Source organism: Prionailurus viverrinus, chromosome A3, assembly GCF_022837055.1.
Source record: "Prionailurus viverrinus isolate Anna chromosome A3, UM_Priviv_1.0, whole genome shotgun sequence".
NCBI classification, from domain to species: Eukaryota; Metazoa; Chordata; class Mammalia; order Carnivora; family Felidae; genus Prionailurus; species Prionailurus viverrinus.
Genome location: NC_062563.1, coordinates 19,902,106 through 19,917,072, shown reverse-complemented (window position 1 = coordinate 19,917,072; position 14,967 = coordinate 19,902,106). Strand labels below are relative to the sequence as shown.

Below are 14,967 nucleotides of genomic sequence, written 5' to 3'. Positions count from 1 at the left end.
CTGCACCAGGCTCTGCGGATTAAGAGACAGATACACTCAGTCTTTAACAACTGCACAGTGTAGGGATGCCATTCATTGATCACCTACTACGAGTCATGTGTTTTGTGTGTGTTAGCTGTAAGGTTGTAGAAAACACACTTGCTTATTTTTTTGTCTGATACCAGAGTGGGGAGTGTTTCTACTAAAAGTAACAGAGGGAGACAAATGCTCGGCTGGAGAGACAAGTAATGATTTCTGTATAAAGATGACTGGGGAGAGGGAGTGAGGTGTGAAAGGGCACCGAGATCACAGTGGCAAGATTGCTTCTGGGATGTCTGGGAGGCTCAATTGGCTGAGTGTCCAACTTCAGCTCAGGTCATGATCTCCTGGCCTGGGCCGTGGGTTCGAGCCCCACATCGGGCTCTGTGCTGACAGCTCAGAGCCTAGAGCCTGCTTCGGAGTCTGCGTTTCCTTCTCTCTCTGTCCCTCCCCCCCCCCCTCCTTCTCAAAAATAAATAAACATTAAAAGAAAAAAGAAATTTGCTTCCTATTCCATACTGTTCTCCTTTAGTTATGCTTTAATAATTGCTCTTAGCTTGTCTCTCTTCCCGTTCCTGATACTGTTCCAGGCTAGTTTCTACATTTAGATTTCATCCAGGGCGTTACATTATTGAAGGACCGAGCCCTGAGGCAGAGAGAGCACAGGCGTGGATTCCAGCCCGCCTCTTCCTGTGGATTTAGGCACCTCACTCGACCCCTCCAGCTCGTTCTTTGCTCGTGCAGCACAGCCTGGCTATGTCTGCCCTCCCTGACTGTTAGGACAATGAAAGGGCATGACGGGAGGAGACCATACAGCCTGCCACCATGTGCCTTCCTCACTGACGTGTGCCTTAGTCATGACCACGATGGTGCCAGACCCTCAGCCTGTGCTAAGCGTACCCTCTCCAGGGAGCTATGTCACGTGACTCCGCCCCATCCTGTCCCCCACAGACCCAGCGGAGTGCACCTGCCCCAAGGGCAGCCAGCTCTGGCTCTGATGGGGAGAGATACGCCCATAGGCCCGGAGGATTCTTCCTATTATGAAATTGAATCAGAAGACGGATAAACAGCAGGAGCCCAGGAGCCAAAGCAAAGGTGAAAGAATGTGTAAATCAAAGCCATGAGTTCTGGAAGTGATGAAAAGGGAGCAAGGAGGCCAACAGGGAGGGGGGAGAGAATAAATAAGGCAGACTCTGCAGTGAGCGGATTTCAGAGAAAGTCCTGGAGGCCTAGTCCCACCAGGGATCCTGCCCTTCCCAAGGCCATGGCCATTCACTGCCCTGGAGCCCATGAGGCCCAGCCATGGGCTCAGATGCCTGGTTTAGTCATCCCTATTTGTAGCCTGGAGAGCAGTGTCTTTCACCAGGGAGTGCTCCCAGGAGCCTTGTGGCGGTGCCCAGAGACAGTTTGGGTTAGTGGAACCGGAGTGGGGAGAGTGCTCCCCGCTTCTAGTGAGTAGAGGCCACGGATGCCGCCAGCGCCCCGCGACGCCCGGGTTGTGCCCCCCAACCCCACTAGCAAAGAACTATGCAGCCCCAAATGTCAAAAGAGCTAGTGCTGGGAAACCTGGCCTTGGAAGCAGCTCCCCTTTACGGAACAATTCTGCCTCTTAAAATCTAAAGAATCCATGAAATGCAATGCTTTTTCAGTCCTGCCATATTATGAGTACTTGAGGGCACTTTGGGGAGTGATAGATTTGTGTCGTCCACAGTTCACTGCTTGGGGCCTGGTGCAGAACAGCTGTTTAATACAGTGGATTTGCCTTGTAATTGAAGTTGGGTTTTAACCCATGGTTTAAATCTCATAGACAAAGACACCCTTGGAAATCACTCAAATCACGCACAACACTTTGTACATGCAATGCACACGGCTTGGCATATAGACAAAGGGCTTGGCGTGTGTTGATTTTCATAGTTAAAGCTTTGGAGTTTAAAATGCTGGATGCATAGCTGAGCATAAGGAGCAGGTTTCACAGGACAAGCTGTACTAGGGAACTTGGGACTTTCTGGTGTACTAGCCGCTGAATAGAACGGCCAGGGAAATTTCTGTACCAAATAACTATTGTTCCTCCTGTATCCTGTATGTAAGGTGGGGCAGTGACAATACCTATGGGACCAGGAGTTGTCAGGATTAAGCCGCCCAGGCTGCAAGTGGACGCTTTGTATCTGCAAGCTGGTATTTCTATTTGTCACCCGATGGTAATAACAATACCTCCAAAATCCAAATGGGGGTCCCTCGGACCCAACGTGATCTGAAGCAGAGAAGTCTCCCCCAGAGCACAGAGTTAGGACTCTCGCACCCTTATTCCAGGGCATCCTCGCGGCTCTTCAGGAAGACTCCAGGAAAATTAGCCGAGACGCAATCTCTCACAGCCAGAAGGAAAGGACTCTGGGATTAAGAGAAGTAGATCCATCTGTTGTGAGATTTGGGTGTCTGGGGCATACTCTGAAAAGAAATGAGGCAGATGAGACTCACGGACTCAGAGACGGAAACACAGGGGAGAGCACTCCACGGGAGTCCTCTCGGGGTGGAACTGTGGGTGACGAATCTGAAGGAGTTTTCCTACCTTGACGTACGAGGATCAGGAAACAGACGGAAACAAACCTTTTAACAAAATAATAGCATTGAAAACTACGATAAAATTGTCTTTAGCTGTAATTTCTTCAGGACCCTTAGGTTTGAGGAACCAGATTCAGTGCTTCCCGTTTATTATCTCACTTAATGTTGATCACGCCAAGGGGCTCTGTTTTCAGATCCGAGGGGTCCCCTAATCAGCTCGTTGTAGCATGAGGGCACAGAGCCAAACAGTTCCACTCCAAAATCCAAGATAGGCTCTTCACCCTAAACCCAAGCCTTCCCCTTGTCCGCAGCCCGGAAAACTCCACGTGAAACCCATTATCTCAGTGTGGCTGTGAGGCTGTCTCTGAAAAGGAGGAAAACCAGATTCCTTCCTGTGTGATACTGATAGCTAACGGATAGGAAGAAGTGATGAACATTCTCGAACATTCCGAGCGCCCTTGGATACGGAATGCTTGCTGCCATATATCCGTTCGGCTGTGTTCTTCACTCACAGTCAAGCTTTTGTCATTGTGATGTCAGTCTTGGGACTGACATGTGGACCAGATCAAAGTACAGATAGCTGGAGGTGGAGGAAACAAAAGGAAATACAAAGCCAAAAGAAGGCACCTATTTCTTAATGTAGTATTTAACCAAAACGAGCCCCCAAAGACTCTCTTTTTTAAAAAAAGCTTCTTGGATCTTGCGAGAAATCTTCATGAATTCCTCTCTGCCTGTAGGAAGAAGGCACATCATTAGAAAGGTAATTTGCCCTTCAATTGTAATAAAGTCTTAAATTTTACCTGTGCCTTTCCAGATATGACCTCTGACCTCGCGTTGTCTAGCTGACTGCTCCCAGCTTCCTTCAAGTTGATGGTCATGCCGTGTGCTTCCGCATTGAGAAAATCAAGCCTTGGGTCAAATTCCATACCTCTGTGCAAATGTATAGAAAATTACCTTTCTAAATAACCGGGGATTAATGTTTCAACTCTTAAATAGCTGATACTTCCTATCAGATGTGGAACAGAAATGAGTGCTTTCAATTATTGCCTGCATCTTCTATAGTTAGGTGTAATCTCTCTTACTATATTGTGTTATTAAAATAGATCATGTAATGCGTAATCTGCAATATGTTAAAGCATAGAAGTTATAATATGATGTTTTATTAAAATTATGTTATAAACCGATTTTTAAAAGGTTGCTACGGTTTAGGAAAGGGATCGGTAAACTATGTTCTCCAGGCCAAAGCCAGCCCACCGCTTGTTTTTATAAATAAAGTTTTATTGGGACACAGCCACACTCATTATATATTGGCAATGCCCGCTTTTGCAGTACAACAGAGCTAAGCGGTTGCAACAGAGACAGTATGGTCCACAGAGCCTGAAATATTTATGATCTAGCTTTCTTAGAAAATTTTGCCACCGATTGCCTTAAAATAACACAGGAGAGGGGTGCCTGGGTGGCTCAGTCGGTTGAGCATCTGACTTTGGCTCAGGTCATGATCTCGTGGTTCATGAGTTTGAGCCCCGCGTCTGGCTCTGGGCTGACAGCTCAGAGCCCGGAGCCTGCTTCAGATTCTGTGTCTCCCTCTCTCTCTGCCCCTTCTCCACTCACGCTCTGTCCCTCTCTGTGTCTCTCTCTCTTTCACAAATAAATAAACATTAAAAAAAATTAAATAACACAGGAGCTATAATATTGAGACGCAGTTTCCTCCTCATTAAATGAGTAGCTTTGGCGGGGTGATAGCTGAAATTGAGATCACTTCTGGCATTCGGGTTGTTTGATCAAGTACAAATTTAGAATCAATCTTGCATCTGTAGTCCAGTAAAACGTTCGGGCTGTGTCCTCAAATAACTTAGTATCTCTAGTGATGCTTTATGGATCCTTTGTAGACGGAACTATACCTTTTGGGTTATGACCATTCTGTGCTGCTTGGCATATACATCCTTTACACCACTGAACTCCAGACTTCACACCTTTACCCCCTCCAAATGCCCTCACCCATCTCGGGCCTACCTCTCCTCACCCCTTGTGGCACCAGAGCCAGAAATCCTAACACCCTGAGATGGATCAGATGTTTCTTGGGGCGCCTGGGTGGCTCAGTCAGTTTGGGCTCAGGTCTAATCTCCTGATTCATAGGATCAAGCCCTCCGTTGGGCTCCATGGAGCCCTGCCAGTGAGAAGCCTGCTAGGAATCCTCCTTCCCTCCCTCCCTCTGTCCCTCCCCAGCTCCTGCGCTCTGTCTGTCTCTCCCTCAAAATAAACTTTAAAAAGTATGTTTCTATCGGCCAACACGTTAGTATCATCAATAATCCAGGCTTGGTGTGATGTTGCACAGGATAGGAACAAACCCAGTGTGTGTGGCATGAACGGGTGGGTTCGCTCCATGCCTCCACCTGCCCCTTCCCAGGGCCCAGGGCCCCTTCCCCCTATGGGCCAAGCTGCCAGCTTTTCCTCTCTTCTCTGTCTGAATGGCCTGTGCCTCTGGTCTTTCCTAGCCCTTACTCCAACGTGCAGCTGTATCTTTCCCATTTGGTATTTGGACTGACCCCATGCCCTCTGGTTTGACCTTGATGGTCTTACCTCTGGGATTGCCCCTTTGGAAGACCTCCGGCGTGGCTTCATCTGTCTCCATCGTGGGTTCTGGCTCCAGTGGGCATAAGGTGAGCCGTGCGGAGCCACTGAGAGGCCAAAGGGAGTTGAGGGCAGCTCAGCAGAAGCAGGGCTCCACGTGGATTGGGAAGTAGCTATACCATCAGGCAGGGACTTGACTGGGAAATACGGAGATTGCAACTGTTGGGTGAATGAAGCATAATCTGTTGAACTAACGGCCTCAAACGCCACACCAAAGCATTCCCGCAATTTCTGGCTGGCTTACATGATACTTATTTCATCTTTACACTTACAGGTAAGAAGGAAAAGAAAAGAAAGGAAAAAAGCCCACCCCTTACTTTAATACTTGAATGCAGAGCCTAGCGGTTACGAAGATGAACTTTGAGCCAGCCTGCCTGGTTCCAAGTCCAGGCTTCACCTCACATCATGTATAACCTTGGACGGGCTGGCTTGACTTCCTTGCCTCAGTTTTCTCTTTTGTAAAGCAGAAATAATACAAGTGCCCCAGATGATCGTGCAGAGCGCTGTTATCTGGTCTTGTCCATATGCTAAACACTGAGCTGGGCAGTCCTCCTCACCCACTTTTCACAAACAGAAGGAACAACATAGGCGCCATGAGCACCCCGGGTTTTGCAGATGTGGAAACTGAGGCTCAGAAAGTTTGAGTCACTTGTCAAGGATAAGAGGGAGGGCATGGCAGTGTCTAAAAGATAACTCCAGTCTACCCAATTCCCCAGTCAAGTTTTAAATCAATTGAAATGGGTACATTCTGCCATAGCACTCTTTACATCCTGTGGAGCCTTGTTCCCGGAAATCGCCACCCCCCGCCTGAGATATAAAAGCAGGTAGAGTCAAGGCCGAGACTGGTTTGTATTTAGTTTACATCCTCCTCTTGAAAGAAGTCAACCGCCAGCAGCAGACAAGCCAATCTGGGACACTGCATAGATTTATTTCCGATTTTTAGATTTTTAACGGGGTACTTGTCATTGTGCGTATTTTGCTAATCTGGAAGATTTACCCTGTTCATTTGCTGCGTCTCCTCTTTTCTCTTCTCACTCCTTCCCCTTAGCAATTTCTGGCCATGCCCCTTTGCAGACTACCAGCTATTGTTTGATGGGTGTTTCATAAAGAAGAAAATCTATGCAATTCTTGTTAACAGAATCTCTAACAGAAACCGAAAGAAACACACACGAGGTAATATATGTAATATATGATATGTCACATATCACATATATACACACACACACACACACAGGAGGAATCTCATGGTTTGGTTCAGTCCACAAGTTGGTATAGAAATGTACAATTCTCTTATTCTTATTTACAATGGGCCCCCTTCACAAAGATTTTGCTACTAGATGATATTGTGGGGGAACAACTGGGTTGTTAATTCACACATACATAAATCTCATTTTGATTCTGACAGAGGAGAATAAAAGCATGAGTTATGACCTCTAGGGATTCATTTGAGCCAATTCAAAGGGCTGAGGCAGGAGGCAAAATGGGAACATTGCTGCCTGAGTTTCCCTGGAAGAGCATCATTTATTGAGCGCTTATTCTGTGTATTCCGTGTAAATTCTTTCTATAAATTAACATGGCACATCAACCCTTTGAGCGAGGCATTGTTATCCCCATTTTCCGGATGAGAAAACTGAGGCTAGGAAAGGCTCCATCAGTTGCCCAAAGCCATGCTGCTCACCTTCGGCGGGGCTGAAACGATGACTCTCAACTGACCTGAGTAACCTGGAAGGTGGTCTGAAGGTCTTAAGCTCCTAGAACAGAGATTCTCTGAGGTGTGAAGGCACACTCAGTGCAGTCTCAGCCTAGCCAGGATTAGCGTCTGTGTGCGTGTGCGTGTGCGTGTGTCTGTTTATCTCCTACAAAGACCGTGTAGGAGCGTGTGCACTTCAGGGAGCGAGCAACAGCAATGGTATAAATGTAGTGCTACATCACATCTGGATCCAAACGGGAAAGAAGGAAGGAAGGAGGGAAGGAAGGAAGGAAGGAAGGGAGGAAGGAAGGAAGGAAGGATTGGAGGGCGGAGGCCAAATGGTATCCAATGTCAGTAACCGATGTGGTGAGTTTTAAAGACACTTTCAGTTGCAAGAGAAGACCTCGTGGGACGAATAAATAAGCCAGAGGTGGACCTACCCTACATTTGGTAGGTTCAAAGGTTGAGTCACTTCACCGAAGACTCGAGTGCTTTCCATTTTTCCGCTATGCCATCTTCCCCTTATGGACTCTGCCCTCAACCTCAAGGGCCAGGCAGTTCAAGAATATACATCTACACATGAAACCATTCAGAGGATAAGGAAGACCCTCTACTCTGATGCATTCTTCCTAAGGGTTAGGAAGTCCTTCTAGAACCTCGCATCAGTTCTCTCTTTGTGTTGGCAAAAACCCATCACAGACCTACTTGGACATCAGTCCCTGTGAAGAGGAAGGGACCTCTATGGTTTAAACAGACTCTTGGAGATAGAATCCATCCCGGAGAGTAAACCGCATGACCACGCTGCAACCATGGACACATTTGTGTCCCACTGTAGCACATCTGTGTCCTTATATCCCACTGTAACACATTTGTGTCCCATGCCAGAGAAGGCACTTCTGCTAAGTACATGAGCCCACAAGACCACACTGAATGTTGAGAACAGGGACTCAGTATCCAACCACCTAAAAGCAAGGGCCCCCTGGGAAAGGACGTAGGACTTGGGAGAGCCCTGCTTTGTGTGCTGTGGGCCGTGTTCCCTCAATTCCCAGGCCCTCTGCACATTTATTCATACACTGGCGTCAGAGAGATGGTCAACATGGACAAAGTCCCTCCCTTCAAGGACTTTAAATTCTTGTGGAGGTGGGCCAAGAAAGACAAAAAAATAGCGAACAGACACAAAATGTATAAGGCGGCAAACAGTGCTATAAAGAAAAAGGGAAGGAGATAAAGAGATAGACTATAACAAAGGATGTGCATCCTTCCTTCTAACTGAAAAGACCTCTTCCTCCCTCCCCCACACTGTCGCCCCGCTAATTAACTCCTGGTCTTCTTTCCAGTCTTAGCTTATATAGCTAAGACACTCCTTTAGCGTCTCCCTAGCTTCTGAATCTCTCCCTTCTCTTATACAAACTTCTTCTCATGGGAGTTGCAATTTCATTTTTACTTCTAGGATCGCTTAGTAGTCCTTCTCTAGATCATAAGAACCATAGGAATAGATAATGTACCTATTTGCTCAGGATTCCATCTGCAACACTGAGCACACTGCTTAGCATACAGCAGGCACTCAATAAATTCTTTTTTGAGTGATGGAATGAGAAACTGAAATTGTGGTGTTGGCCTTTGGTGGGGCCATGGAAAAGAAACAATTTTCCTGGGGACCACCTGCCACTACCTAGAACAGCACATCAAACCCCAGACTATCTCTGGCCCAGTTTGCCTGCTCTGGACCAGTTTTCCTAGGTTTATATGCTTTCCCTGACAGTAAGTGTTTGAAAAATATACAGACTAGATACTATTCTAATATCCTGTTCATTGCTGCATATCAGAAGTATTTTTTTTCCGTGCAGATTGTACCCCATTGGGAGGGCACAGGGAGTAAAAACCATCTCTTTCCCTGGGGAATGTGCTTAAAAGAGGCTTTAGAGGGCCACCTGGGTGGCTCAGTCAGCCAAGCATCTGACTCTGGATTTTGGCACAGGTCATGGTCTCACGGCTCATGAGTTCGAGCCCCACGTTGGGCTCTGTGCTGAAAGCAGAGAGCCTGCCTGGGGATTCTCTCTCTCCCTCTCTTTCTGCCCCTCCCCCACTCACTCTCTCTCTCTCAAAATAAGTAAATAAACTTAAAAATTTTCCAAAAGGCTTTAGAAAAGAGAATCGATGGCCAAGACTTGGAAACATCCCTGATGATGAAATCTGTATCTGCGTATTGCTTCTTTGTACAGAGCAGCCCAGCAAAATACAGTATGGCATACAGGAAAGAAAACCATATTGATTATATTTATTGCTCCCACATCTATCTTTTTTTCCTCAAGCATAAAAGGCAGAAGAGAAGCTGTATGCCACCTCATTCTAGACATTTTCAATAAAAATAAGAATGAGAGAAAATAAAATTATGTAAGTGCGTGCCTTGCTAGATCTCCCTTAGTATTTATAATGCTTTGAGGCAGAACCTATTATCATACCCATTTTACAGATGAGAAAACAGAGGCTCGGGGATGGGAAGGCATTTGCGTGAGATCACCTGGGGGGTTGGTAATAGGAAGAGAATTTACGCCAGGTGGGTCTTTCTCCAAAGCCTTAGTTAAGTCTTTAAACTTACTGCCTTAGATTGGGGACCTTGTGAGTGAGGTGTTACGTTTTCTACTCTCCAGTGGGGAAAGACTGAGGCCATGAATTGTCAATGACTTGCCAAAGGGCACAAAAGTGGACAATGCCCTTCGGACCACCATTGATAGGCAGATCTTTATATCTGAACTTCTTTCCACTATATTACACTCAGTTCAACTAAGGTTGAACAAGGCTTCATGCTCACGGATGCAAGAAAACAGACCAGAGAAAGCCCAGCCTTCTCCATCAGGACAACAGAGAAGGGCATAAGACAGGGATATCGTGAGTCTACCATAAGACAGCGCTCATTTAGGGAAGAAAGTGCCAGCTAGGCTTCCTCTGAGCTATATCAGGGTAAGCAGGAAGATATCATTAGCGTTAGAAAAGGCAGGCTCACCGTCTTATGGATGCTTTATCTTTACAATATAAATATCCATGCTGCATCAGTCCTCAAAGATTCGCTGTGAGTATTGAAGAAGACACTAGTTTTATCATTTGCTTTTTAATCACTGAATGGCTCCAAAATTATATTTATATAGAGAGACAACAAGAGTCTTTGGGTGGGAGGCATCCTACGCACGATGTTTTTGTGTCTTCATCAATTTCTCCCCAGCAAATGTGCAGAAAGGAGCGAGCATGACCCCATAGGTTTCCGGGTTTTGTCTTCACTCTCTAAACAAGAAAGAAAGAACAAAACAAAACAAAACAAGACTTGAGGCAACTCCCTATATTTCAATCATCCAGGAAGTGATTCTGGGTGATAATAAGAGAGGATAGCAAAGATGGGGGACGGGGGGGGGAAATTACTGGCTTGGTCAAAGCTTGCAAAACGACACCAGTGATTAAAACATCTTATGCTGTCCTCGGGCTGCAGAAGCTATCACTGACAAAAGATCTCATACACACACACACAAAAGGAAAGAAATTAGCCATTAAGAAATATTTCAGCATAATGCAATTATTACAGCTGTATAATTGAATGGGGAAACCATTGATCTGTAGTAGAAAGGAAATTGCTCTTCTCATTGTGTTCCTATGAATATGTGAACATTAATCTCCATCTATAATCAACGTTCATTTCAAATCTGATTGCGTGCTACTAAACACCCGTAGCTATGCTAACATTATGTTAATATGGTTCAACATCATAGCTCCCAGCTCCACAGCACAAATATTTTTCTTGGGCAATCAATAGTAATTTCAGCTGAGTGGATGGAAGTCACGTTTTAATGGTAATCTTTCCTCCAAGCCTCCAAGTGCAAACTCAGTTGGTGTGTTAACATGGCTGCAGTGTGTTGCATATAATCAGATAAATTAACCTGAAAAGAAACGGAGAGAGGGGAAGGAAGGCAGGGAATGGGGGTTAGAAATAAGGGGCGAGCTGGGCAAGACTCTAAATCTACCTAATAATGAAAACGCTCGTTGGGGAGGAAAAAGTGAGGACGGATGGGTGGACGGGACTGGATGGACATCCAGTGTCCCATCCTGTGTGGGCTGGGGGAGAGGTGTGCGGGAAGGGGGCCGGGATCGTTAAGAAATGAACTATTCCTTCTGGCTGTGAACCAGTGGGACGGGAAGCCACGGATTGCTTTGGAGCTCTCTGGACCCTCCCTGCTCCCCTGGCTATTATGATTCTCTTCTTCCTTGAGGAAGAAAGAGAGAGAGGCAGAGAGACAGAGGGAGGGAGGAAGTTTGGACAGAGAGAGAGAACGAGAGAAGAGTTTTGGTTATAGTCGCTTGGCAAACATTATTTTCAGCCCCCAAAGACCTACCTGATAAAACTCTTAGGTGATCTCACTTGCTCTGCCCCTATATCCTGTTCCCCACCCCCCACCCCCACCCCGCTCCTCTTTAAGCTTGCACCTCATTCTCCCACAGCTGCTTAAATCACAGGCTTCTTCTCTAAGAAGGATCAAGGTTACGACCTCCAAGGATGTGTGTCATTACGACAATGCAAAGGAAAATGAAAATAATACGACACAGGACCCAGCCTCTTCCCTTGCCCTGCTCCAAGGGAGAATTCTCACGCTGTCTTCTCCCTTCACTGCTCCCCAACCCCCTGCCCTATGCTTCCTGGGTCCTTCTTTGAAGATCAGAGGACAAGAACATTCTCTGAAGGACGGCAGGGTATATACACTGAAGCGACAAGGGAGATCCAGGGAAGAGATGACAAGTAGACCAAGGAAAAAGGATCAGGAGGACGCTTGTGGGTAAAGGGCCATCGACATTACAAGTCTGCTTTTTTGAGGGGTTCAGAAGGAAAAGGGCCGTGGATGCAGGAACCACTGAAAAGGTTAGATAAAGGCGAACAGAGTTTTAAAACCTTTCCCGGGATGTTTGCTCCTTGTCCCACTCGGTCAGTGCTCTGCAGTGACCTCATTACGAAATTAATGTCTTTTGCCTCTTCGTTTTCTTCTTCATAATCCTCGAGCGAGTGAAGATTTGAATTCCGTTTACCTGTTTCTTATAATCTCAGAATGCCTTTTTCCGGATGATAGAACTTATTATTGTAATCACATATATTCTACATAAAAATATCTAGAACTGTCGGAGCTTTTATCCTGGAAACTCTCACTCAATTTTAAGTTTATCAGCTCTGCTTAGATTATCGTAATTGCACCCCCTCCCCCCCCCCCCCGGCCTCCGTAACCCTTGGGTTCTTTCCCTTTTAATCTGTCACCTACAAGATAGCCAATAAAGCTGGCACCATTAGGCACAATTTTCAAGGCATTTGGAAACTAAGCATCCAGAACACGGAAACAAGACTATATATTTTCAGCCATGTTTAAAATCATTCAACACCCAAAGAAGTACTTGACAAAATTTCACTAAACTTCTTGTGAAATGTTTAGAAGCCTATGTTGAGTTTTACTGCTTATTAGCAAAGCCCCCACCCCCAAAAAAGTCATTGGGGAAAATATCCCATCTTCCCCCAGCACAAGAAAAACAGCTGAAATAATATGCAGAAAACAATATGGCGACAAATAAAAATGTATTCCTTTGTCAGCAGATTCTGCTAGAAGATACAGAGAAAACCTCGCTGAAGATTTGAAAAGTCAAGTGTTAAAAGAAATTACTTGGTGTGTGAGGTTTGCTATCCAGTTGGGTAAAAGTACAGATGCTTCTAACATTTTTTCCTTATGGAATTTGCCACATGAAACACAGAATGAACTTTTTAGAAAAACACTCAAGAATACGTGTAATGGAGAAAAAATATTTCAGCAACAGATGACTTCGCTGTGAAACCAATGTTTTCTGGAATAACTGTAAGTTACTAGTAGAGTGACTGATTGATTGGAATTTATTTTTTAAAAATCCCAAGGAAACTTACAGAGATAGGTACAGACATGAAATTCATAGAGTGGATTGTTATGACACTAGCAAAGCCAATAAACAAAACTTGAAGTCGCGGGTGCGCAAAACTGTTTATAGTTTGTCATCGGCACGCCTAATTTAAAAGATCTTTATTTTTTTTTAATGTTTTCATTCATTTTTGAGAAAGAGAGAGAGGGAGAGGGGGAAGGGCAGAGGGAGGTGGGGCGGGACAGAGGGTATGAAGCAGGCTCTGACAGCAGAAAACCTATCATGAACTCACAAACTGTGAGATTATAACCTGAGCTGAAGTCAGACGCTTAACCTGCTGAGCTACCCAGGTGCCTCTAAAAAGATCTTTAAAATGCAAAATAATACTTACCTTTGTAATGAGAGAGAGCGTGCCAATTAAAAGTGATTTTTACAATATAGCAAAAGATTTACAGGAGCCGCTAGATTCAAGGTTATTATTTATCTGTCTTAAATGACAGGTGCTCCAAGTTTACCGAACTTTTTTTTTTCCCCCTTACCAGGGCAAAACCTCTCAGTGTAAGTTCACCTACCAGATTATTAAATAATAATAACAACCATGCTCGCAGTACTGATACTTATAATCTCTCACTTCAAGGTTAAGGCTACGTTTTTAAAATTTTTTTTAATGTTTATTTATTTTTGAGACAGAGAGAGAGACAGAGCATGAACGGGGGAGGAGCAGAGAGAGAGGGAGACACAGAATCGGAAGCAGGCTCCAGGCTCTGAGCCATCAGCCCAGAGCCCGACGCGGGGCTCAAACTCACGGACCGCGAGATCGCAAGATCGTGACCTGAGCTGAAGTCGGCCGCCCAACTGACTGAGCCACCCAGGCGCCCCAAGGCTACGCTTTTTAAATGGGGGACAAAATGTCCGTTAGGTGAGTGGAAGAGACTAGGGGGAGACTGTTTTGAAAATGGACGTTTGAGGGGCGCCTGGGTGGCTCAGTCGGTTAAGCGGCCGACTTCGGCTCAGGTCATGATCTCGCGGTCCCTGAGTTCGAGCCCCGCGTTGGGCTCTGTGCTGACAGCTCAGAGCCTGGAGCCTGTTTCAGATTCTGTGTCTCCCTCTCTCTGACCCTCCCCCGTTCATGCTCTGTCTCTCTCTGTCTCAAAAATAAACGTTAAAAAAAAAAATTAAAAAAAAAGAAAATGGACGTTTGAAAGCATCTCCTTCGGTAGAAGATTTAGTGGCTAAAATAATACAAATGCATGAATTATAAGAACTCTCACAGCTACAGCCTCTGACATACGTAACAGATATTTAACCTGTATGTAATTTTTCTAAACAAAATTCTTCTGTAGTGGAATTTGAGATTGTTTGCATTGACATACGGGATGTACCCGCTGCATAGTGGATGAATGAACTGAGATTGAAACACTGAGCCGGAGGATAGGAAAGGGGAGCCCTGGAGTGGCCTTCTTTTCCTGCCGAGCTATGCTTCCTTTCTGATGATCTGTAACAAACCACTCCTGAACTTCATTATTATCTTGCCCGGGTCTGGCCTTTAAACTTTGTTACCATGTTGTTGCTATCTTGCACGTCCTGGCCTGAACTTTGTTGTTACCTTGCAGGGTTTGGTGTTTGAACTCAGCTGAGCAGTTCTTACCTAGGAATGCTGGCGCAGGTGCCATGGGGCTGGAGAGATGCGAACGCTTTTCTGTTCGAATGTGTGATTCTCGGTCTGGGACCAGTGGGGCGGCTGAGCGGAGGGGGACTGGTCAAGAATCTCTCTCTCTCCACAGCCTCCCTACATGACTAGTTTGGCTTCCCTACAGCATGGGGGCCCAGAATACTTGGGAATACGTCTCGCGTGATGGCTGGCTTCCCCCAGCGTGAGCATTCCGAAGGACCCGTGAGTGGAAGCTCTAAGGTGTCTCATAACATGGTCACTGAGTCCAGGAAATTGCTTCCACTGCATTCTATTGGTCACAAAGGTCGCTAGGGCCACTCTAGCCAGATACAAGAGAGTGAGAAATAGACTCAACCTCTCCATGCAAGGAACCTTGCAAGTGGGGAGAGAAGGACCTTCTGTACCAATTAACCGACCCAAGGCACCTGGCAACACCTGTACTAATGCTAGCCTATCAGTCAGCGCTTAAATAAAGACCATGCAAATG

At 45.8% G+C, this 14,967-nt stretch overlaps 1 long non-coding RNA gene across 1 annotated transcript; it reads right to left on the bottom strand.

Moving 5' to 3' along the window:
* Window positions 1-2,114: 2,114 nt before the first annotated feature.
* LOC125162566 (uncharacterized) lies at window positions 2,115-14,707 on the bottom strand. The gene is made up of 5 exons (XR_007151087.1): window positions 14,457-14,707; window positions 5,158-5,367; window positions 3,406-3,507; window positions 2,585-3,308; window positions 2,115-2,463 (listed from the first exon to the last, which is right to left on the bottom strand). It is a non-coding gene; the product is annotated as an uncharacterized LOC125162566 (long non-coding RNA).
* Between the last annotated feature and the right edge of the window lie 260 nt (window positions 14,708-14,967).